The sequence below is a fragment of the Pongo pygmaeus genome, chromosome Y (assembly GCF_028885625.2).
Source record: "Pongo pygmaeus isolate AG05252 chromosome Y, NHGRI_mPonPyg2-v2.0_pri, whole genome shotgun sequence".
Lineage (NCBI taxonomy): Eukaryota > Metazoa > Chordata > Mammalia > Primates > Hominidae > Pongo > Pongo pygmaeus.
Genome location: NC_072397.2, coordinates 41863374 through 41890328, shown reverse-complemented (window position 1 = coordinate 41890328; position 26955 = coordinate 41863374). Strand labels below are relative to the sequence as shown.

Sequence of the window (26955 nt, the reverse complement as noted above, 5' to 3'; positions counted from 1 at the left end):
TTCACTGTAGGTCTCAAGGTCCTTCAAAGTGTCCCTTTACAGAATCTACAATATGAGTTTTTCCAAACTGCTGAATCAAAAAAAAGTTTAACTCTGTGAGCTGAATGGAGACAAAGCACTTTCACAGAAAACATGTTTCTTTGTTTCTAGGTATATTTGGATTTTCACTATCGGCCTTACTGCACTCCAAAATGACTCTTTGTATATTCTAAATGACCCTTTGTAGATTCTAAAATAGGAGTTTCTGATCTGTGGAATCAAAATGCAGGTTTACTCTGTGCTGAAATCATACGTCACAAAGCAGTTTCACAGATAGCTTCTTACAAATTTTTATTGCGGGATATTTGGTTTTTCATCATAGGCCTTAATGCGCTCCAAAATGTCCCTTCACAGATTCTACAAAAGAAGCATTTCCAAACTGCTGAATTAAAAGAATAGTATAACCCTGTGAGCTGAATCCACACATCACAAAGCTGTTTCACAGATAACTTCTTTCTCATTTTTATCTGAGGATATTCTGTTTTGTACCATCAGCCTCAATGGGCTCCTAAATGCCAGTTTGTAGATTCTCCAAAAAGAGTGTTTCCAACATTCTAAATGAATAGAAAGGTTTAAATCTATAAGGTGAATTTTCACATTACAAAGCAGTTTCACCAATGGCTTCTTTCTAATTTTTATCTGGGAATGTTCAGTTTTTCCCCATAGGCCAGAATGGGCTCAAAAATGTCCCATCGCAGATTCTCCAAAAAAAAGTATCCAACCTGTTGAATCAATAGAAAAGTTTAACTCTGTGAGGTGAATCCACACATCACAAAGCAATTTCACAAATAGCTTCTTTCCAGTTTTTATAAGGGGATATTCTGGTTTTCCTCATAGGCCCTAATGGACACCCTCATGTGAGATTTTCCAAAAAGTGTTTCCAACCTCCTCAATAAGAAGAAAGTTTTAACTCTATGGGATGAATCCACACATCACATAGCAGTTTCAAAGATAGCTTCTCTCTAGGTTTTGTCTTGGGGTATTCAGTTTTTCCCAATGGGCCACAGTGGGCTTCCAAATTCCCCATTGCACTTTCTTCAAAAAGAGTGTTTCCAACCTGCTGAAACAAAAGAAACGTTTACCACTGTGAGATAAATTCACACATCACAAAGAAGTTTCACAGAGAGATTCTTTCCAGTTTTTATCTCAGGATATTTGACTTCTCCCCATAGGCCTGAATGGGATACTAAGTGTCCCTTAGCGGATTCCTCAAAATGTGCATTTTCTAACTGCTGAATCAAAAGAAATTTTTATCCCTGTGAGATTAATTCAAACATCACACAGCAGTTTCACAGATAGCTACTTTCTACTTTTTCTGGGGATATTCTGATTTTCCCCTTAGGTCTCAATGGACTGCCAAATGTCCAGTTGTAGATTCTCCACAAAGAGCGTTTCCAACCTGCTGAATCCACATAAAGTTTTAAATTTGTGAGTTGAATACACACATCACAAAGTTGTTACACAGGTAGCTTCTTTCTTGTTTTTATCTAGGGATATTCAGTTTTCCCAAAAGGCCTCAGTGGGCTTACAAAAGTCCCTTTGCAGATTCTCCAAGGAGATTGTTTCCAACTTGCTGAACCATGAGCATGAAATGTTCTTCCATTTGTTTGTGTCCTCTTTCATTTCGTTGAGCAGTACTTTGTTGTTCTCCTTGAAGAGGTCATTCACATCCCTTGTAAGTTGGATTCCTAGGTATTTTATCCTCTTTGAAGCAATTGTGAATGGGAGTTCACTCATGATTTGGCTCTCTGTTTGTCTGTTATTGGTGTATAGGTATGCTTGTGATTTTTGCCCATTGATCTTGTATTCTGAGACTTTGCTGACGTTGTTCATCAGCTTAAGGAGATTTTGGGCTGAGACAATGGAGTTTTCTAAGTGTACAATCATGTGATCTGCAAACAAGGACAATTTAACTTCCTCATTTCCTAATTGAATACCCTTTATTTCTTTCTCCTGCCTGATTACACTGGGCAGAACTTCCAACAATATGTTGAATAGGAGTAGTAAGAGGGCATCCCTGTGCCGGTTTTCAAAGTGAATGCTTCCCGCTTTTGCCATTCAATATATTAGCTGTGGGTTTGTCATAAGTAGCTCTTATTATTTTGAGATATATCCCATCCATACCTAGTTGATTGATAATTTTTAGCATGTAGGGCTGTTCAAATTTGTCAATGGTCTGTTCTGCATATGAGACAATCATATGTTTTTTGTCTTTGGTTCTGCTTATATGATGGATTACGTTTATTGATTTGCATACGTTGAATCAGGCTTGCATCCCAGGGATGAAGCCAACTGTATTGTGCAGGATAAGCTTTTTGATGTGCTGCTGGATTCGATTTGCCAGTATTTTATTGAGGATTGTTGCTTCAAAGTTCATCATGGATATTCGTCCAAAATTTTATTTTTTTGTTGTGTCTGTGCCAGGTTTTAGTATCAGGATGATGCTGGCCTCATAAAATGAGTTCAGGAGGATTCCCTCTTTTTCTGTTGATTGAAATAGTTTCAGAAGGAATGGTGTCAGCTCCTGTTTGTACCTTTGGTAGAATACAGCTGTGAATCCATCTGGAAGTGCATTTTCTTTGGTTCATAGGCTACTAATTATTACCTCCATTTCTGAGCCTGTTAATGGTCTATTCAGGGATTCAACATCTCCCTGGTTTAGTCTTGTGAAGCTGTATTGCATCTATTCAATTCTTCTCTCTTTTCTCCTTTACTAGTCTTGCTAGTGGTCTATCAATTTTGTTCATCTTTCCAAAAAACCAGATCCTGGATTCATTTATTTTTTGAAGGTTTTTTTTTTTTAATGTCTCTATCTCCTTCAGTTCTGCTCTGGTCTTAGTTATTTCTTGCCTTCTGCTAGCTTTTGAATGTATTTGTTCTTGATTCTCTAGCTCTATTAATGTGATGTTAGCCTGTCAATTTTAGATCTTTCCTGCTTTCTCTTGTGGGCATTTGGTGCTATCCATTTCCCTCTGCACACTGCTTTAAATGTGTCCCAGAGATTTTGGTATGTCTAATCTTTGTTCTCCTTGGTGTCAAAGAACATCTTTATCTCTGCCTTCATTTCGTTATTTACCCAGTAGTCATTCAGGAGCAGGTTGTTCAATTTCTATGTAGTTGTGTGGTTTTGAGTGTACTTCTTAACCCTGAGTTCTAATTTGATTGCACTTTCATCACAAAGACTGTTTGTTATAATTTCTATTGTTTTAAATTTGCTAAGGAGTGCTTTACTTCCAACTCTGTGGTCAATTTTGGAATAAGTGTGATGTGGTGCTGAGAAGTATGTATATTCTGTTGGTTTGTGGTGGAGAGTTCTGTAGATATCTGCTAGGTCCACTTGGTCCACAGCTGAGTTCAAGTCCTCGTTATCCTCGTTAACATTCTGTCTTGTTGCTCTGTCTGATGATGACACTGGGGTGTTACAGTCTCCCATTATTATTGTGTGTGATTCTAAGTCTCTTTGTAGGTCTGTAAGAACTTGCCTCATGAATCTGGGTGCTTCTGTATTGGGGGCATATATATTTAGGATAGTTAGCTCTTCTTGTTGAATTGATCTCTTTACCATTATGTAATGGCCTTCTTTGTCTCTTTTGATCTTTCTTGGTTTAAAGTCTGTTTTATTAGAGACTAGGATTGCAAAACCTGCTTTTTGTTTCTTTGTTTGTCTGTTTTCCATTTGCTCGGTAGGTCTTCCTCCATCCCTTTATTTTGAGCCAATGTGTGTCTCTGCATATGAAATGGGTCTCGTGAATACAGCACAGTTGGGTCCTGACACTATCCAGTTTGCCAGTCTGTCTTTTAATGGGGGCATTTAGCCCATTTACATTGAAAGTTAATATCATTATGTCTGAATTTGATCCTGTCATTAATATGTTAGCTGGTTATTTTCCTCATTATTTGATGCAGTTTCTTCCAAGCAGTGATGGTCTTTACAGTTTGGCATGTTTTTGCAGTGGCTGGTACCAGTTGTTCCTTTCCATTTTTAGTGCTTCCTTCAGGAGCTCTTGTAGGGCAGGCCTGCTGGTGACAAAATCTTTGAGCATTTTCTTGTCTGTAAGGTATTTTATTTCTCCTTCACTTATGAAGCTTAGTTTGGCTGGATATGAAATTCTGGGTTGAAAATTCTTGTCTTTAAGAATGTTGAATATAGGCCTCCACTCTCTTTGGCTTGTGGAATTTCTGCCAAGAGATCAGCTGTTAGTCTGCTGGACTTCCCTTTTTAGGATACCCAACTTTTCTCTCTGGCTTCCCTTAACATTTTTTCCTTCATTTCAACCTTGGTGAATCTGACAATTATGTGTCTTGTGTTTGATTTTCTTGAGGAATATCTTTGAGGCATTCTCCATATTTCCTGAATTTGAATGTTGGCCTGCCCTGCTAGGTTGGGGAAGTTTTCCTGGATAATATCATGAAGAGTCTTTTCCAGCTTGGTTCCATTCTCCTGTCACTTTAAGGTACACCAATCTGATGTAGATTTTTTTTTTTCATAGTCCCATATCCCTTGGAGGCTTTGTTTGTTTGTTTTTACTCTGTTTTTCTCTAAACTTCTCTTCCTGCATCATTTCATTCATTTTATCTTCTTTCACTGATACCTTTTCTTCCACTTGATCGAATCAGCTACTGAAGCTTGTGCATGCATCACATACTTCTCGTGCCATGGTTTTCAGCTCCATCAGGTCATTTAAGGTCTTCTCTATGCTGTATATTCTAGTTAGCCAATTGGCTAATCTTTATTCAAGGTTTTTAACTTCTTTGCAATGGGTTCAAACATCCTTCTTTAGCTCAGAGAAATTTGTTATTACCTATTTTTGAAGCCCACTTCTGTCAACTCATCAAAGTCTTTCTCCCTCCAACTTTCTTCTGTTGCTGGGGAGGAGCTTGCATTCCTTTGGAGGAGAAAAGATGGTCTGAGTTTTAGAATTTTCAGCTTTTCTGCTCTAGTTTCTCCCCATCTTTGTGGTTTTATCTGCCTTTGGTTTTTGATAATGGTGACCTTCAGAAGGGGGTTTGGCATGGATGTTCTTTTTGTTGATGTTGATGCTATTCCTTTCTGTTTTTTAGTTTTCCTTCTAAAATCCAGGATCCTCAGCTTCAGCTCTGTTGGTCTTTGCTGGAAGTCCACTTCAGGCCCTGTTTGCCTGGGTATCACCAGCGGCAGCTGTAGAACAGCAAATACTGCACAACAGGAAACATTGCTGCCTGATCCTTTATCTGGAAGCTTTGTCTCAGAGGTGCACCCAGCTGTATGAGTCTTCAGTCACTCCCTACTGGGAGGTGTCTCCCAGTTAGGCTACTTGGGGTTCAGGGACCCACTTGAGGAGATAGTCTGTCCATTCTCAGATCTCAAACTCCATGATGGGAGAATGATTACTCTCTTCAAGCTGTCACACAGGGACTTTTATGTCTGCAGAAGTTTCTGCCTCCTGTTATTCAGCTATACCCTGCCCCCGGAGGTGGAGTCTACAGTAGCAGGCAGGCCTCATTGAGCTGCAATGGGCTCCACACAGTTTGAAGTTCCCAGCTGCTTTGTTTACCTACTTAAGCCTCAGCAATGGTGGACGCCCCTCTCCCAGACTTGCAATTGCCTTGCAGCTTGATCTTGGACTGCTGCTCTAGCAGTGAGCAAGGCTCTGTGGGTGTTGGACCCCCTGATCCAGGCACAGAAGGTAATCTCCTGGTGTGCCATTTGCTAAGACTGTTGGAAAAGTGCAGTACTAGGATGGGAGTGTCTTGATTTTCCAGGTACCATCTGTCATGTCTTCCCTTGGCTAGGAAAGGGAATTTCCTGACCCCCTATGCTTCCCAGGTGAGGCAATGTCCCTACCTACTTTGGCTCACACTCCATGGTCTGCACCCACTGTCCAACAAGTCCCAGAGAGATAAACCCAGTTCCTCCGGTGGAGATGCAAAATCACCTGTCTTCTGTGTCACTCTGGGAACTGTAGACTGGACCAGTTCTTATTCAGCCATCTTGGATCAGTCCCTCACTTCTTTCTAGTTTTTAAATGGAGATATTTGGTTTTTCACCATAGGCCTCAATGGACTCTCAAAAGTTTTATTGCAGATTCTCCTAAAAGAATGTTTTCAACCTGCTGAATCAACAGAAAGCTTTAACTCTGTGGAATAAATCTGCAACTCACAAAGCAGTTTCACAAATAGCTTCTTTCTATTTTTTATCTCTTGAAATTTTGCTTTTCTGCATAAAGCTCAAAAGGCTCCCAAATATGACTTCACAGATTCACCAATAAGAGTGTTTCCAACGTGCTGAATAAAAACAAAATTTTAATTCTGTGACATGAATCCACATATCACAAAGCAGTTTCACAGATAGCTTCTTTATGGTTTTCACCTGAGGATATTCAGTTTCTCCCCAAGGACTCAATGGGCTTGAAAATTGCCTTTGGAGATTCTTTAAAAAGAGTTTTCCCAACTTACTGAATTAGAAGAAAGGTTTAACTCTTTGAGATGAATCCAAATATTACAAAAGAGTTTCACAGATAGCTTCTTTCTATTTTCTTTCTGGGGATAGTTTGTTTTTCAGCATATGTTTCAGTGAGCTCCAATATGTGTCTTTGCAGATTCCACAAAAACAGTGTTTACAACCTGCTGAATGAAAAGAAAGGTTTAGCTCTGTTAGATGAATCTACACATTGAAAGTAATTTCACAGAGAGATTCTAGTTTTTTCTGAAGATACTTGTTTTTTTCCCAGAGGCCTCAATGGCCTTCCAAATGTCTTTATGTGGATTCTTCAAAAATACTGTTTCTAACTTCTGAATCAAAAGACAGTTTTAACCCTGTGAGATGAACCCCCATATCACAAAGTAGTTTTTCAGATAGCTACTTTCTAGTTTTTATCTGAAGATATTCAGTTTTTCCTCATAGACCTCAATGCACTCTCAAATGTTTCATGACAGATTCACCAAAAAGAGTGTTTCTAACCTGCTGAATCAAAAGAAAGTTTTATCTCTGTGAGCTGAATCCACACATCAGCAAACAGTTCCACAGATAGCTTGTTCCTAGTTTTTACCTGTGAATGTAAGGTTTTTCCCCATAGATTTCAATGGGCTCCAAAATGTTCCTTCATGAAGCACTTTCCTGGCATGATAATCCAAAATGGCTTTTGGAGACGTGTCTTGCAAATGGGTGACAAAATCTGGATAAGGCTCCCTTGGAACCTGTGGAACTGAGTTAAAAGAATGGTAAGTAGTACCAGGGTTGTGAATTTTTTCCCAGGCTCTTAGGCATATAGTTCTTAGCTGATCAACAGATTCAACACCCATTACCATCAGTTGATTTCAAGTACCTTATGCCTCTCCAATTCCAAGCAACAGATCAGATGTGATATTAATGGCAGGTTGTGCTTGAGCATTTCTGCATGCCTAATTTGTTGTTTCATCCATCCACCAAGTTTCAAATTAGAGAAATTGAGAGGGAGACAGGATGGATCAGGCTAATAACTCCTAATCCATAAATATTAAATGTTGGTTATAAGCCACAGATTGTAATAAGAAATGAACATAAGGAGAATTTGGCCCATATTGTTCAATTGCTTGCCTTAAGTCTTTTAATATTTTAAAATAAAATAGCTTCCACTGTGCTTGAGTATGTTCTCTGAAATTTTCAGCTGGCAAAATAATTAGTAAAAACTGCCAAGCCTCCAAATACCCCATTTCTTGTATCAGGAGAATGGAAGCCTGGATTATCCCTGAGTCATAATTAGTATCTGAGCTGGCTCACAGAATTCCTTTACCATAATTAACAGGTGTACAAGCCTGGATCATTCCCTACTGTAATTGGCTGTTGGGCAAGCATGCAGCTTCCTTTCACCATAGTCAATGGTGGGGCATGCAACATTGGGAGTGGCAAGCCATGTCTCAGGTTTCCTTTCCAGAAATTCATAAGGCTGAGGAAGGGGTGACCATTCCAGGCCTTCCTCTAAAGACACAGTAGGTGGCAATATTTCTGCAGTAGGTGGAACTGTTTCTTTCATAAGTTTTTGAAGATTAATATATAGCTTCTCATTTCTACCCCTTTTTAAACCTAGACTGTGATGGTTCACTTTGCTCATCATCAGACTTCTGATTATTAAAATTTTCTATGTCATCCTGAAACTCCTGTTCCTTCCTCCTCAGTGGGGAAGCACTTCAGTGCTGTTTTAATTGCCAACCACAATGACCAAGTGGAGAAAGTAATATTGTGGCTCTCTCATTGTGCTAATTTTAAGTCTGATCCAACCTTATACCAATCTTTTACATGCCTGGTTCCATATTCCATGAACCAAGGAGAATACTCTTCTATGAGATGGAACAAAGATGTGAGATTTCAGGTACTCACAATTGCCCCACTGTAGCCTAATAACTGTGTCAGCAGGCATAAGTAATTAGCAAACTTACTTTCAGTCTGACCCACATTTTCCTGAGGTTACCATGGAATTCTCCACAGAGCCTGAAGTGAAAACATATGTGGGTGTCCTTTGTCAGTTATGCTCCACTTTCCATGCTCTGGCATTTCTTCACTGTATTATTGTAGAGATTACAGGGAGACCTGTGTTGGGTGCCAGATGTTGGGGAAACCAACCCCACCCTACCCAGTGGGTACCCTGACTCTGGTGGAGAAAAAAAAGAGTTAGACCGAGTAAGTGTTTAAAAGGTGGGTCTATGCGACTGGAGCATTGAAGGCTTCCTCACAGCCTGGAGCCCTCAGGCTCCACCCAATTTATTGGTATACGGACAGTTTGTTCTTACAGCAGATGGGAGGGGGAGGAAGGAATGAGGAAAAGGATTAATCAGTGAAGGAGATCTTGTGAGTCAATCGATAAGATGTATAGCAGTGGTGATTTCTGTGAATTTCCTTGAGGAGAGGCGTGTGTCTAAACTACTTAAGATCTTTAACTTATTGGGACTGAAACAGGTGGGAGCAGGTTTTAGGAGAAGCCAAGATGTTTGGCTATACTCCACTGCTTCAAGGGAGCATTATCTCCCTGAGAAAACTGTGGAATGCTACTAGTGGTTATGCTCTTGGGGCATAAAAACCTGAAGGCAATGAGGAGAATTTTCTGCTCAGAGACCAGCCATGGCTTTCCATGGGTGTCTCACACAGGGGAGACCAACACAACTGTCACCCCAGAAACCCTCCTTCTCACATTTCCAACCACATAAATCAAAAGAAAGATTTAACTTTGTGAGATGAATCCACACATCACAAAGCATTTTCACATTTTCTTTCTAATTTTTTGCTGGGGATATTGGGTTTTTCCACATAAGCCTGAATGGACTCCCAAATATCCCTATGCAGATTCTCCAAAAAGAATCCTTTTAACCTGCTGAATCCAAAGAAATGTTTAACTCTGTGAGATGAATCCACACATGACAAAAGCATTTTCACAGATAGCTTCTTACTAGTTTTTACCTGAGGATATTCGTTTTTTTTCCCAATAGGTTTTAATGGGCTGCCAAAAATTCCTTCATAGATCCTCCAAAAGACTGTTTTTAACCTGCTGAATCCAAAGAAATATTTAACTCTGTGAGATGAATCCACACATCACAAAGCTGTTACACAGATTCTTTCTAGTTTTTACCTGTGGAAATTTAGTTTCTCCTCATGGGCCTTAATGGGCTCCCAAAAATCCCTTTGCAGATTCTCCAAAAAGAGTGTTTCCAACCTGCTAAATCAAAACAAACTTTTAATTCAGTAAGATGAATCCACACATCATAAAGTAGTTTCATAGAAAGTTTTTTCTAGTTTTTACCGGGGGATATTGGGTTTTTCCCCATATGCCTCAATGGGCTCTCAAATGTCCCTTTGCAAATTTTCTAGAAAGATTGTTTCCAACCCATTGAATCAAAGAAAACATCTAACTCTGTGAGAAGAATCAGTAAACCACAAAGTAGCTTTACAGATAGCTTCTTTCTAGTTTTTACCTGGTGATATTTTGTTTTTCTCATTGGCCACAATGGGCTTCAAAACGTCCCTTTGCAGATCCTCCATAAAGAGTATTTCAACCTGCTGAGCCAAAAAAAGAGGTTTATCTCTATGAGATGAATCCACACATCACAAAGCAGTTTCACAGATACCTTTTTCCTAGTTTTTACCTGGGAATATTTGGATTTTCCCCATAGGCTTCAATGGGCTGATAAATATCCGTTAGCAAAATCTCTAAAAAAGAGTGTTCTCAATCTGCTGAATCAAAAGGAACTTTTAACTCTATGAGATGAATCTACACATCACAAAAGAGTTTCACAGAGAGCTTTTTTCTTGTCTTTACCTGGAGATATTCAGTTTTTCCACATGGGCCTCAGTGGTCTCCCAAATATACCTTTGCATATACTCCAAAAAGAGATTTTCTTTTTCTTTTTTTTTTTTTTGGAGGTGGAGTCTTTCTCTGTCACCCAGGCTGGAGTGCAGTGTTGCAATTTCCCACTCACTGCAAGCTCCACCTCCCAGGTACATGCCATTCTCCTGCCTCAGCCTACCAAGTAGCTGGGACTAAGGCACCCACCACGATGCCTGGCTAATTTTTTTTTGTATTTTTAATAGAATGGTGTTTCACCATGTTAGCCAGGACCGTCTTGAACTCCTGAGCTTGTCATCCACCTAGCTTTGCCTCCCAAAGTCCTGGGATTAGAAGCATGAGCCACCCCACTCAGCCGAGATTTTCTAACTTGCTTAATCAAAAGAAAGGTTTAATTCTGAGATGAATCCACAAATCACAAAGCAGTTTCACACATAGCATCTTTCAAGTTTTTACTTGAGAACATTCTGACTTTCCCCATGATCTTTTATGGGATCTAAAATGTCCCTTCACAGATTCTCCAAAAAAAAAAAAAAAAAGTGCTTTCAACCTGTCCAATCAAAAGAAAGTATTAACTCTGTGAGAAGAATCTGCAAATCACAAAGCAGTTTCACAGATAGATTCTTTCTAGTTTTTAATCATGGGATATTCCATTTTACCCCATTGGCCTCAATGGACTTCCAAATGTCCCTTCACAGATCCTCCAAAAAGAGTGTTTCCAACCTGCTGAATCAAAAGAAAGTTTTAACTCTGTAAGTTGAATCCACACATCACAAGGCTGTTTGACAGACAGCTTGTTTTTAGTTTCTACCTAGGTACATTCTATTTTTCCACATGGTCTCCTAGGCTCCTAAATTTACCGCTGCAGACTCCCCAAAAAGAGTGTTTCCATCCTACTGAATCAAAAGAAAGTTTTAACTCTGTTAGATGGATCCACACATCACAAAGCAGTTTCACAGACACCTTCCTTCGAGTTATTCCTTGGGATATTTGGTTTTTCCCCATGGTCCTCAATGAGCTCCCAAATATCCCTTCATAGATTCTCCAAAAAGAGTCTTTCCAACCTGCTGAGTCAAAAGAAAAGTTTAACTCTGTGAGATGAATCGACACATCATGAAGCCATTTCTCATACATCTTCTTTCCAATTTTTATCTGTGATATTCTGTTTTCCCTCTAGGCCTCAATGGGGTCCAAAATGTCCCTAGGCAGATATTCCAAAAAGAGTGTTTCCAACCTGCTGAGCAGAAAGTATGTTTTCCTTCTGTTAGATGAATCCACACATCACAAAGTAGTTTTACACATAACTTCTCCCTAGTATTTACCACGGGATATTCAGTTTTTCCCCATATGATTCAATGGGCTCCCAAATGTTCCATTGTAGATTCTCCAGAAAGTGTTTTTTACCTGCTGAATCAAAAGAAAGGTTTATCTCTGTGAGATGAATCCACACATCACAAAGTGGGTTCTTTGATAGCTTTTTTCTATTTTTTACCTGGGGATATTGCATTTTTCCCCATAATCTTCAACATGTTCCCAATTGTGTCTTCTCAGATTCTGAAAAAGAGTATTTCCAACCTGCTGAGTCAAAAGAAAAGTTTAACACTGTGAAATGAAGCACACTTCACAAATCAGTTATACCAATAGCTTCTGTATAGTTTTTACCTGGGTATATTTTGTTTTTCTCCATGGGCCTCAATGGGCTCCCAAATGTCTTTTTGCAGATTCTCCAGAAAGAGTGTTTCCAATCTGCTGAATCAAAAGAAATGCTTAACTCTGTGAAATGAATTCACAAAAAAACAAAGCAGTTTCACAGATTCTTTATTTCTAGTTTTTACCTAAGGATACGTGGTTTTTTTCTGCATGGGCCTCAAAGGTCTCTTAAATGTCCCTTATCAGAATCTCCAAAAAGAGCATTTCTAACCTGCTGCATCAAAAGAAACGTTTAAACTCTGTGAGATATAGCCACACATCACAAAGCAGTTTTACAGATAGCTTCTTTCTAGTTTCTAACTGAAGATATTCAATTTTTTCCCTTAAGCCATAAAAGTGTCACAAATGCCCCTTTGTAGATTCTCCAAAGAGAGTGTTTCCAAACTGCTGTATCAAAAGAAATGTTTCACTCTGAGAGATGAATCCACATATCACAAAGCAGTACCACAGAGAGCTTCTTTCTAGTTTATACCTGGAGATACTCCATTTTTCCTCATAGATCTCAATGGCCTCCAAAATGTCTCTTCACAGATTCTTCAAAAAGAGGGTATCCAATCTGCTGAATCAAAATAAATGTTTCACTTTGTGAGATGAACCCACACATCATAAAGCCATTTCACAGATAACCTCTTTCTAATTTTTACCTTGGATATTCAGTTTTTTTCCTGATTGTCCTCAATGGGCTTTCAAATGTCCCTTTGGAAATTTTCCAAAAAGAGTGTGTCCAACCTGCTGAATCAAAAGAAATGTTTAACTCTGTGAGGTGAATCCAGATGTCACAAAGCAGTTTCATGGATAGCTTCTTTCTAGTTTTTTCCTGAGGATATAGTTTTTCCCCATTGGCCTCAAAAAGCTCCAAAATATTCCTTTGCAGATTCCCCAAAAAGAATGTTTCCCACCTATTGAATCAAAGCAAAATTTAACACTGTGAGATGAATCCACACAAAACAAAGCAATTTCACAGTAGACACTTTGCAGTTTATACCCGTGGATTTTCAGTTATTTCCTTTAAGCCTCAAAGGGTTCCCAAATGTACCCTCACAGATCTCCTGAAGGAGTGTTTTCAACCTGCTGAATTAAAAGGAAGGCTTACCTCTGTGAGGTTAATGCATACATCACAACACAGTTTGATACATAGCTTCCTTCCAATTTTGATATAGGGATATTTTGTTTTTACTCTAGGCCTCAATGGGCTCCCAAATGTTCCATCACAGGTTCTCCAAATACAGTGTTTTTTAACTGCTGAATCAAAAGAAAGGTTTAACTCTGTGAGATCATTCTACACATCACAAAGCAGTTTCACATACAGTTTTTTCCAATTTTTATCTGGGGATACACAGTTTTTCTCAATAGGCCTCGATGAGCTTCTCAATGTCCCTTCACAGATTTTCCAAAAAGAGTATTTCCTACATGCTGAATCAAAAGAAAGATATAACTTTGCAAAATGAATCCACACATCACAAAATTTCACAAATATCTTATTTCTAGTTTTTATCTGGCATGTTTTTTTTTTCATAACCCACAATGGACCCCCAATGTCCATTTACAGATTGTCTAACAAGAGTGTTTACAACCTCCTGAATAAAAAAAAAAAAAAGGCTGTAAGATGAATCCGCACATCACAAGGCAATTTCACAAAGAACTTTTTTCTAGTTTTTATCTTGGGATATTCCATTTTCCCCCAAAGGCTGCAATGGCCTCCCAAATGTCCCTTTGCAGATTCTCCAGAAAGAGTGTTTCCAACCTGGTGAATCAAAAGAAAGATTTAACTCTGTGAGATGAATCTTCACATCACAAAGTAGTTTCAAAGAAAGCTTCTATCTTTTATCTGGGGATAGTTGATTTTTCCCTATAGGCTTAAAAGGACTCCCAATGGTCTCTTCACAGATTCTCCAAAAAGAGTGTTTCCAAGCTGTTTAATAAAAAGAAAGGTTTAACTCTGTGAGATGAACCCACACATCACAAAGCAGTTTCATAGATAGTTTCTTTCTAGTTTTAATCTCGGAATATCCAATTTTCCTCCATAGGTTTCAATGGAATCCAAAATGTCCCTTCACAGATTCTTCAAAAAGAGTGTTTTCAACTTGCTGAATCAAAGAAATGTTTAGCTCCGTGAGATGAATCCACACATCACAAAATAGTTTCACAGATACCTTCTTTCTAACTTTTATCTGGGAATATTCAGTTTTTCTTCATAGGTCTCAAAGGACTCCCAAATGTTGCTTCACAGATTCTACAAAAAGAGTATTTCCAACCTGCTAGATTGAAATAAAAGTTTAACTCTATGAGATTAATCCACACATCACCAAGTAGTTCCACAGATAGCTTCTTTCTAGTTTTCATCTGGGGATATTCTTTTCTTTTCAAAAGGCCCACAGTGGCCTCCGAAATGTCCCTTTGAAGATTCCCCAAAAAGAGTGTTTACAATCTGCTGAATCAACAGGAAGGTTTAGTTCTGTGAGACGAATTTACACTTCCCAAATCAGTTTCACAGATAGCTTCTTTCCAGTTTTCTTCTGGGGATATGTAGTTTTTCATCATAGACCTCATGGGCTATAAAATGTCCCTTCACAGATACTGTTAAAAGAATGTTTCCCATCTGCTGAAAGAAAAGAAAGTTTTACCTCTGTGAGATGAATCCACACATCACAAAGACATTTCACAGATAGCTTCTTTCTAGTTTTTATTTGCGGATATTTGGTAGTTCACTATAGGCCTCAAAGGACTCCCAAATGTCTCTTCATAGATTCTCCAAAAGTTTTCCTAACTGTTGGATTAAAGAAAAGGTTTAACTCCATGAGATGAATTCACACATCACAAAGCAGTTTCAGAGATAGTTTCTTTCCAGTTTTTGTGTGGGGATAGTAGATTTTTCCCCATAGGCTTTTATGGGCTCCCAAATGTCCCTTTGCAGATTCTACAGTTAGAGGGTTTCCAATCTGCTGAATCAAAAGAAAGGTTAAGCTCTATCAAATGAATCCACACATCAAAAGTCAGTTTCACAAAGAGCTTCTTTAGGTTTTTATTTTAGGATATTTTGTTTTTTTCCATAGGCCACAAAGGGCTCCCAAATATTCCTTTGCCACTGGGAATTGCTACTGCAAATAAAGGAAGAAGTGGTAAGGAGACAGCTAATTCTTTCAGGCAAGGACCTGCCAGTCAAAACAGAAGATGAAAAAGAACTTTTAGAAGCATGGAAAAATTATAACTAGACCTAAAAAGAAAGCATCATAGTTGAAATGATAACCAGTGATGCTAGTCTCAGTAAGTCAAAATCATTGCATCTCTAGTGAACAATACTGTGACCTACCCTTTTAGAAAAAGTTGTGGTGAGGAAAAAAGAATAAAAATTAATGCCACAACACCAAGAATGTTCATTTTGACAATGAAAATAGGTGCTATATTTGTAAGTCCCAGTCAACATTGACTAATTCACCTACATACGTGTATATATATACACACACATACATATATGTATTAGGTACTGTGTTACATCAGTGCTGGGTGTCCAAGACAGACAGTAAAACTAATGTGATAGACAAGAAGCACTATCCTGGAAGGAGTGATGTCTGTGTTGTAGTCGTCTTAAGTAGGCAAATTGGGGAGATACTTTTATCTACAAGAAAATAATGGGACTGAAGTTACCAGATAGAAAAGGGCATGTCTGAAAGTGGAACGGTCTGAATGTCTCACTGTGGTGAAATAGAAGGACATGAAGCTGAAAGGAGAACAAATATCAGGTCTGGAAGGGATTTATTTAGCCATGCTGAGGATCTGGACTCAGAATCTAAAAGGTGTTAATCCTGACAAAAGCAATTAAATCTGACTTTGTATGGAGCACGAAACCAATGTGATGAAAATCTGCATTAGAGGTGGGATATGGTGGCTCAAGCTTGTAATCTCAGCACCTTTGGGGGCCATGGTGGGTGGATCACAGGCAGCCAGGAGTTCAAGACCATCCTGGCCAACATGGTGAAACCCTATTTCTACTAAAAATATAAAAATTAGCCCAGTGTTGTGGGCATGTGTTTATGTGAGCATCTATTCCCTTTCTGTCATGCAAATTTTTGCCCTAATTTGATTTATGCCAGAGTACTTTAGAAGTCACTTATTACTTTTTCCTAACTCCAGTTGTTTCCTTTCCTTTGCCTGCTGTCATTGTTTGATATGTCCCCTCCAAATTTCACATTGAAATTCTGTGTCCATTGAGATACTGTTGGGAGGTAGGATGTTTGAGAGGTGATTAGCCATGCGTGTGTAACCTCATGACTGAATTGATGGTGTTATCTGGAGAACAAGTTATTTATTCTGTGAGTTGTCTTTGATGAAGGATGAGTTTGGCCTCGATTTTCTGTTCATCTCATGCCCTTCACCATATGAGGTCAACCTACCATGTTGTAACATAGAAAGAAGATCTCATGAGATGCAGCCCCTAGGACTTCCCCACCTCCAGAACCATGAGCAAAATAAGTCTTTTTACAAATTACCCAGGCAGTGGTACTGTGTTGTTTCAGCAGCAAATGGACCCAAAGACTTTATTATTTTTTCCTCTTTAGAGAACTAAATTAGTTAACTTACATAGGAGCACATTAAATTTCCTTACAAATGATCAAAAAGCCCATATATACTTTTACAAAAATCAGTACAATAGCCTGACACTGAAAGAAAACACCATTCTACTTTTAACTATACTTTGAGAAAAAGAGAAAAAAGCAAACATGAAAGTCGACATGCAGTTTTATTGTTCAGTAAGATAATTACAGAATTTTTTAGGATTTTTTTGGTCAATGTAAATGTTAGTCTCTGTTGTCCCGCATAATTTGGTACTCTTTTAATGGAAGATCATTTGTAATTAGGGTGATATTTGTCCAGTTGTGATGGTTGAAGATCTGGCCTGGAATGAGGGACAGCTGACGTATCTGGTATCATAGGCATTTGCAACCACGAGTTGCCTGCTGGTAGCAGGTTAAAATGTGTAGCCTTGTTGACTGATATCACATGATATCTTGTTGGAAGAGCAGATTGTTCCACCATCAGCCCCAGATAATGGTTTTGCTAGGGAGATATGTTAGGGTATTGAGAAGTTGTGGTTGTAATGAAACTCACAATGTGGCCACTTGCTTGGATGCAGGTGCTATGAGAGTGCACATGAATAGTGGTCAACTGATTTAAAATAGCATGTTGATCTTTTGTAATTTGTTGAGACAAGTGTCAATAACAAACATAACACTTAAAATATCAGATTTCTGTTTCATCACACAAACTTAATGTCATCAAGTAATTCATGAACATGGTTTACTATCTTCAGGAATGTGCTTTTGGGAAAAAAGCACTCAAATTGTTAAGCCCTCAAGTGAAAACATGTTATATATTAATAGTAACATTGCATTAATGGCTTTGGTACACTTATTTTGATAAATGAGATTCAAAGTTGTTAGCAAAATTTCTTAAAACCCTGAAAGATTAATGCTCAAGCTGAACTCAATAATTTCAAAAAATTAAATAATTTTTACATTAGTGTTTTATATAATTTTCAAAATGTGGTCTCACTGCATGTATTAATATATTTACTGATGTACAAAGTAAAATTACATATCTACTCTATGTAAAGTGTTAACTGAAATATGTTAAATACCTTGCTCGAGACAATGGATTTATTCTCTTCTGCCAGAAAGGTGGCTACAAAGGCAGATGTTTGAAAATTCTGTAAATTTTACTAAATCCATAAAGGCTGAGCTGTCAAACAAAACTTGTAATACTGTCAGCTTGAAATATTCTGTAAGGAGACTTTCTATCCAAAATTTCTTTCTTGAAGAGTTCTTCGTTAATCACTATGCAAGTTCCATTCTCATCCCATAGAATAGACGTGAATTGGTCACTCTCAAATATTTTCCAACGTTTCCTGGGAAAGGTCACAGAAAAAAAAATCATTATCTTTATCTGGCTCAGAGACACACACTCTGTAACATGGCCATTTTAACAAGGATTCTTGTGACAAAACCTGAACAGAATTTTCTTCAATGTTTGACCTTAAGTCTGAGTCCCCAGGGAATGTGTGTTTACACAGTGGAGATCTAGTGGAAGGCTTCTGAATCAGTTAATTCATCTCTGGGAGAAACAACTTGAGTTTCTGAAGAAACATGTGCCATCTCAAATAAATATTTCTTTAGATATTTTTTCAGCCTCTATGATTTTCAAGACTGCAGCTTCAAACACTGCTTCAGAAGGCCTATGAAGGCAAACCAATCTAAAGCATCACTCTAGTATATGTCAAGCTGAGTAGCAAAGACATCACAAGAGTACTTTAGTCTCCTAGCAACCAACAAAAATCTGGCTAAAAGTATTTCCTTCCGAGTCTGAGAAATGTATCCAGTGAAAATAAATTATAGACTGCTCACTTACATACTGTAGGCTGCAAAATCTCATCCCTGTAGCAGCATTTAAATAAATAAGAAAATAATGTCCTCAATCCCTGAAATAAATGTAATAATTCTCTCACTGACACACACACTCTTACTAGATTGGTGAGAGGAGCACAGGGCCTGGTAATTGCAAAATGAAAAAAAAAAAAAAAGGAAAAGGAAAAGAAAAATGAACAATTTTAAAACCTCTATGACTTTGGCATGTTGGATTGAAAACTGTTTCAGTGCAAAACCCATGTGGTAAAAAGGCATAGCCATAGAGATAAAAGGTAGGTTACTGGTTATCAGGGACTGAGAAATAAAAAGAACTGTTTAGTAGATATGGAGTCTCCTGTTGGACAATAGAAATGTTTAGGAACTAAAGATAGATGATGATTGTACAACATCATAAGAAGAATAAATTTCATTGAATTGCATACTCAAATGTAATTTCACATTATGTGAAACTTACCTTGATAAATTAAGGAGAAAACAAATGTGAATAAAACTAACTGATTACTTTTCAGAATAAAAGTTATTTATATGCATGTCTCTTCAAAACATTTTTCAGTCATATCAGAAAAATAAATAATGATTTTATTTGTTATGTCTGTAAATATCTGACAAATATTAATGATGAAATATTTTAAAAGCTGGTGATTTACTTGTAAGGAATTCCCAAAGAGTAGATGTAAATAAATAATAATAACAATAAAAATAATAACAAGAAAATGTTTTAAGAAAAGAACATATGTATGTGTGTCTAAGCAGCAAAATTTTTATTTGGCTCCAAGAACATAATCTCTATTAAAAAAAGATTTGCAAGGAATGATCTTTGTGTCCTGCAAATAATATTATCATTATTAAGCAGGACTTGAATTCATAAAGTAATATTATTATTGAATGAAACAACAGTGCTGCATTTACAGTAAGAATTTTTATATCTTCATGGTTGAATTTGACATATTAAAATTTGAACTCTTTGGCATTCATAAGTGTTGAATATGTGTAGAAGAAAGAAATAAAATATTGATATTTCTCATATCATAGGAGGTAGTTCTCTCATACTGGAAAGAGGTGTCATTGTTAGAAGATTGTCCTGGTTTAATATCCTTTAGGTTTTTTGTTTGTTTTTTTTTTTTTTGGAAAACGTAGACTTTAAATAACTGCTTTTATCAACAGGTTAAGCCATGCAGTTACAAAGTAGTGAGAAATTTCTGAAGGGTGTTATAGTTTAAAAAAAAAGAAGTTGATTCTTACACATATATTATCTACCACTTCATCGGGACACTACTGTTCAAAAGGCACTGGCCAATTAACTCCCAAGTGAAACACTCAACCCAAGGTTGTTTTGAGCCCACTGTTAGTGAAGCTGGGTGCAGAATGCAAAGCCTCTAAAAGGAGAGGATACAAAGTAAGGTGAGTAGGGGCCATTGGCAATGCTCAGAGCCAGCCAGACTCCAAAGAGGGAGCCGAAGTGGTTTCTTTCTGGGACACTCTACTTGAATTATAGTTTAATTAGTCAACCATAGGTCTTCAAAAGAGAAAAATTAGTTAACATGATAAAAAGATTCCTGCATTCTTTGGACTATGTTTCATAATTATAGTAAGCAAATTCTGACAGTTTTAGTGAAAATAGCCTCCATATTTTGCAGGTATGAAGAAAACTTAATTATCCACAGGGCTTTTAATATTTGCTGGACAACAACACATGAATGATAAGCTATAAATAATATTGATTTATGATATAAAAATACTAGTTTTTTTATTTATTATTTTTATAGGCATTCACTGTTTGAGTCAAGGTTAGGCTTGTTAAGTGATTAAAGACAGCATGTACTTATTCTATTCTAAAATAATAAAATTCATAAACAGAAACAGCTTTTATATTTGTCTGTAACCTGCAAAATTGTGTTATTTTGCTGACATAAAATACTAAGAACTCACTTGAGGACCATGCCACCTTGTGAAAAGGCCACACAACTACTTCTTAAATGTGTTAAAGTTAAAGCATGTCCCAGACTCATCCAGAGCAAAATAAGTAAGCAACTGACTGCTCTTGACTGTCCCTTCCCCAACACTAGCACTGATTGTGTTGGGAAAAGCCACAGAGCAAGGCTGCATAGCCAGATTGAGGAGGCTTTTTATTTAAAGGCAAAATACCAAAATGGCTCTCTGATGTAGGTGATTTCTACTTTCACACTCAGCTCGTACATGATCCTCTAACCTTAATTTATTACTCCTTAACAGGCTGATTTGGATTGACTTGTTGAGAATGGTATCCATTATTAATGAGTCAGGAGAGAAAGGGATTTATGTGGTTACATGTAAACTTGTGATAGGTCTGCAGAAGTTACACGTGAAGAGGGCAGTGAGGAAGTCAGCCATGATCCATCTATGTGAAGGTCACGCCAGCTTGATTGCACACTTTGAAGATTTTCTCAATGGTATTGACATAGGCAACTGTTCTCAGGTCCAATCCCAGTTTATACTTCCTGGCTGTGCACATGATTTTCCTGGCAGAACACTCCATTGTGTACACAAAGCCAGAGTGCAAGATGTCTTTCTCAGATGCACCTGACATCCTGTCTTGGAACTCTGCCATGGGCACAATGGGAATAGTTTCACCGTGCTTTCCAAATTGTCTTTCTAAACTCTCTTGAACAGACATGAGCATGTGGTAGTTAGAATCCCTTTTATATTTGAAGGTCAAATGGCCATAGCTCACAGGATTTAGATTCTTCAGCCACTCGAAGTAAGATACTGTCACTCCTCCAGCATTCAAGTAGAGATCTGGAATAACAATAATGTTTCCTTCCAGGAAGATCTTGTCAGCTTCTGGAGTTGTGGGCCCCTTGGCACCTTCAGCAATGAGCTTGGCTTTGACTCTGGGTTCATTGGATTTGGTCAACTGCTTCTCACGGGCAGCAGGGATCAGTATGTCACAGTAGGCCTCCAAGATGCTTCTTTCATAGGGCTTTGCCTTGGGGAAACCCAGAATGGACCTATGCTGCAATTTGAAGTCTTCCAGTTCCTTTGGGTCAATACCATCTGGATTCCATATACTCCGATCAGACTCATCAACAGCAATGCATTTAGCACCAAAATGATGTAATTATCTCATAGAGTGTAGGCCCACATTACCAAATCCCTGAACGAGAAATGTTTTTTCTCCAAACTCTCGTGTCATTCCTAAAACGCTCATGTAAGAGGCTTCATTGATGAAGTTTTCAATCCCATGGAAGACACCATGGCCAGTAGCAAAGATGCGTCCATGGATTCCCCCTTGGCTGATGGGTTTACCAGTAACAGAGGAGAGTGCATTAATAGCATCGTGACCTATGGTGCTGGCATAGGCATCAGCGATCCAGGACATCTCCCGCTCACCTGTGCTCATGTCTGCAGCAGGCACATCAATGCCAGGACCAATAAAGCCCTCCTTTGCTAGCTCCATGGTGAACCTCCTTGTGATCTTTTCCAATTCATTATTAGTATAGTTCTTTGGATTGATCTTAACACCAGTTTTAGCACCCCCAAATGGCACATCAACCACTGCACGCTTGTATGTCATCAGAGAAGCCAAAGCTTTTACTTCATCTGCACTCACATCAGTGCTGTAACGGACATCTCCCTTGCAGGGTGTGCAGTGCTGGCTGTGCTGGGCTGGGTAGCCTTAGATGACCTCCCAGGAGCTGTCGTCGCTCCGGATGCGGAAGGAGACTCAGCACAAGGTTGCCGGGCTTGAAGATCAACAGGATGCCGTGCAGTCGGTTCCGCTTCTGCTCCTCGCTCTCCCGGGTCCTCAAGTCATCCACCAGCTTGTCCTCCACGATGCTGGCGCCGCGATTGAAGAAGCCCTCCACCGTCCTGAAGAAGTTAGGATCGTCCTCGCGCTCGGCCACCGCCTCGCTGTAGTGGCGCCAGGCGGCCAATGCGAACCCTGGCTGTGAGGCGGCGGCGGACTGTCTCTGGGCCCGGCCCAACAAGGCGGCGGAGAGGGGGCCGCCGAACCCAGGGCAGAGGGCCCGTCCCGGGCCAGCAGCAGGGCTTCACTTCAGGTTTTGGGGTTTTTTTGTTCTTGTTTCATTCAGAATTTTTTCTACTAATATTATGTAACAAAAATGTTCCTATCAGTAAATTCTTTGTGAAGATGAAACCCGTCTCCTACCAGATGCATGTGGTTCCTCAATTTTGACCGTTTTTTAAAAATTAAAAAAGTGCAAAATTAAAATATGTATTTTTTTATTTTGTGGTTTTTCTGGGGAATTTTCATGTTGCTGTATCTGAAGGGAGTACAGGCTTCTTTTGTGATGGGAGGGGATGAATGATTACTGACAGTAGCAAAAGATGGGACTTGAGTGTGGAGAAAAGAGAGCGTTAATGGAAGGATCAGAAGACAAAAATCACATTAATTTAGGACAATCTAAGTCAAATTGGCCGAACGTTTTGGGGCACTAAGATGGGTGACTGTGTAGGAAGGAAGAATGCCTTGTGTTTCAGGGGAAGATGGCTCAGCTAAAGCTGTCCTCTGACTCCAAACTACAACCCTACCTATAGTCATACAAAGTCAAGAAAATAAGCAATTTTACATGAAAAAGATAAATGTAAAGTAGGCTGTATCCACTTAGCTATGTGAAAGAATCAGGTATCTGTCTCATCTCCTTAGTGGCAGCCTGTGATACCCATGTTCTTGCAGCTTCAGCCTCCCAGTTAGCTGGTTCTCCAGGAAAAGGCCAGTAGGCTCAGATAATTATTTAATTTCTTTAATTATTTTAATTTTTTGTATAGACAGAATCCTGTTATATTGTTCAGGCTGGCCTCAATTTATATGCTGAACTGATCCACTCACCATGGACTTATAGATTGCTAAGGTTACCGGTGTGAGCTACCATAACTTCTTGATTTGTAAAAACTTTTGTGGAGATTGTGTTTCACTCTTTGGCCAAACCATGTTCAAAATTCTTGGCCTCAAGCAATCTTTTGCATTGGCCTTCCAAATTATTGGAATTATGAATATCACCAAGAAAACCTCATCTACAATATGTTATATCTTTTTAATTATCACTTAATATTTTATTTAGTAAAGGTAAAACTTCATACTTAATGATAAAGTGGAAAAACGTGCAATACGAAGGTATTGGAGTAGGAACCAATTTTGAAATAATAAACACACATTTAGATTAGACAATTTTAAGTTTAGGAAGAATTCTCTCACAATTACTGCAAAAATGTTTATTGTATATTTAAAATTTGAAATAATGTTTTTATGGTTAGGAAAATGTAAAGCAGTATAATAGACAACCAAACCAATTATAAGTTCCCTATGAATAAAATCCAAAGCTGTATACCAGTCACTGGCAGGAACACAAATTACTTTTTTAAAATGTAAAATACAATGATAATGAGGAATACAGCAGCAATGTGTATACTAATCAAAGTAATTTATTTTGATTCAGGCAGAAAAATAATTCTGCTCTTTAAATAAAAAGTACCTATACAGTCAAAAACAGTTGTATTTTCAAGCTCTTTCTTAACATAATTTTTGTTAGTTAAGACTAGTTTTACTGATGATCTTACCACTTCACTAACCCACATTTTAAACTAATGCTTCAGTAAAAAATGATCACTGGTGTAATAAATAAATGCTTTTCATATATCCATACATTAAGTTCCACTATTCTAAGGTACAGATATCTTAAATTTTTTTACTTTAGAATAATTAAACCAGAAAGGCAACACGTTCACATAAATTAAAGCTAATGATTCTATGAAAAAAGCAAAAAGAAGACTGAAGAAAAATATTAAAAACATGTTGATGTCTTGTAAAGAATCGTAGAAGCCAAGGACACATTATTTTTATTACGAAGAAGCTAATCTAAAAGCATAGCATGAGCAGGGTTTAAATAAACACCATTACATGTAAGCAGTTCTTTCACAAACTGCAAATACTCTCATCTTTATTGCTTTCATTTAGGAATAAATGTCATTTTCTTTTTTTTACCGTACACTTTTCTTGAAGGCTGGTGACATGACGATGTAATGTGGTCTTGCAACAGTTAGCCATAATATATGTCTTATCATCTCATCTCCTTCATCAATCATGTCCATTTGTTTATTGCTTCAAAACTATATAAGCATTTTATCACCTCTTCTGCTGTCTATATGACATGCACTTCAGCATATGATTAAATACATTCATGTACTCTCCGTCAAAACACTAATTTTTAAAATTTCTTTTTTTTATCATTACACTTAAAGTTCTAGAGTACATGTGCACAACGTGCAGGTTTGTTACATATGTATATAAGTGCCATGCTGGTGTGCTGCACCCATTAACTCATCATTTACATTAGGTATATCTCCTAATGCTATCCCTCCCTCCTCCCCACTCCTACCATCCCACAACAGGCCCCAGTGTGTGATGTTCCCCATCTTGTGTCCAAGTGTTCTCATTGTTCAATTCCCACCTATGAGTGAGAACATATGGTGTTTGGTTTTCTGTCCTTGGTGATAGTTTGCTCAGAATGATGGTTTCCAGCTTCATCCTTGTCCCCTCAAAGGACATGAACTCATCATTTTTTATGGCTGCATAGTATTCCATGGTATATATGTGCTACATGTTCTTAATCCAGTCTATCATTGATGGACATTTGGGTTGGTTCCAAGTCTTCGCTATTGTGAATAGTACCACAATAAACATACGTGTGCATGTGTCTTTATAGCAGCCGATTTATAATCCTTTGTGTATATACCTAGTAATGGGAGGGCTGGGTCAAATGATATTTCCAGTTCTAGACCCTTGAGGAGTTACCACACTGTCTTCCACAATGGTTGAACTAGTATACAGTCCCACTAACAGTGTAAAAGTTTTTCTATTTCTCCACATCCACTCCAACACCTGTTGTTTCCTGACTTTTTAATGATCGCCATTCTAACTGGTGTGAGATGGTCTCTCATTGTGGTTTTGATTTGCAGTTCTCTGATGGCCAGTGTTAATCAACATTTTTCAATGTGGCTTTCTGCTGCGTAAATTTCTTCTTTTGAGAAGTGCCTGTTTATATCCTTTGCCAACTTTTTGATGGGGTTGTATGATTTTCTCTTGTACATTTTTTTAAGGTGTTTGTATATTCTGGATATTAGCCCTTTGTCTGATGGGTAGATTGCAAAAATTTTCTTCCATTTTGTAGGTTGCCTGTTCACTCTGATGGAAGTTTCTTTGTCTGTGAAGAAGCTCTTTAGTTTAATCAGACACCAGTTGTCAATTTTGGCATTTGTTGCATTGCCTTTGGTGTTTTAGACATGAAATTCTTGTCCATGCCTATGTCCTGTATTGCCTAGGTTTTCTTCTAGGATTTTTATGATTTTAGGTCTTACATTTAAGTATTTTCAGAGAATACTATAAACACCTCTACACAAACAAACTAGAAAAATCTAGAAGAAATGGACAAATTTCCTGGACACATAAACACTCCCAAAACTAAACCAGGAAGAAGTTGAATTCCTGAATAGACCAATAACAGGCTTTGAAATTGAGGCAGTAATTAATAGCCTATGAACCAAAAAAAGTCGAAGACCAGGTGGATTCATAGCTGAATTCTACCAGAGGTACAAAGAGGAGCTAGTACCATTCCTTCTGAAACTATTCCACTCAATAGAAAAAGAGAATCCTCCCTAACTCATTTAATGAAGCCAGCATCATCCTGATACCAAAGCCTAGCAGAGACACACCCACAAAAAAGAGAGTTTTAGGCCAGTATCCCTGATGAATATTGATGCAAAAATCCTGAATAAAATACTGGCAAACTGAATCCAGCAGCACATCAAAAAGCTTATCCACCATGATCAAGTGGGCTTCATCCCTGGGATGCAAGGCTGGTTCAACATACACAAATAAATAAATGCAAACCATCATATAAACAGAACCAAAGACAAAAACCACGCGATTATCTCAATAGATGCAGAAAAGGCCTTTGATAAAATTTCTTTATCATCATCCATGTTAAGTCCTGTTAAATCTTCATCATGAAATTTATACCAGTAATCTCAGTCATCATCCTACCATTTTTTGAATAATATGAGAATAATAATGTCCACTGCTTTGCTTGACCACAGTATACAAGCACACTAAAAGTCTGCATTTTGTGATCTTTGTAGTTTTATTTTCAGGTTACTCTTTCTGTGGAATCAACCGATTTTCTGATTTCACATTATTCTCTTCCAGCTTTGCAATGCCTGCTTCTGTGTAAGGTCCCATATCCAACTCCCAAGGAAATTCAAAATAATCACTGAATGTAAATGCCCATTTTTTAGTCATACTCAAATCATTTCTGTTGGCCAAAAAAAAAAGAAAAGAAAATTATTTAAATAGCAAGTGCTTAACTGTGTTACACACCTTAAACAGAAAACATATACAAATGTTCACATTCCCTGAGCAAACATTAAAACAATTTAATGATAATTTTAAGGTTTATAATCTTTTAATTTATTTATAAAAAGATAAGTAAATAAAAATT

General features: G+C 37.9%; 2 pseudogenes; both read right to left on the bottom strand.

The window, feature by feature from the left end:
- Window positions 1–1377: 1377 nt before the first annotated feature.
- On the bottom strand, window positions 1378–18190 carry LOC129025797 (heat shock transcription factor, Y-linked-like; annotated as a pseudogene).
- A 2647-nt stretch (window positions 18191–20837) lies between these two features.
- Window positions 20838–26696, bottom strand: LOC129025796 (glutamate dehydrogenase 1, mitochondrial-like; annotated as a pseudogene).
- Window positions 26697–26955: the final 259 nt, after the last annotated feature.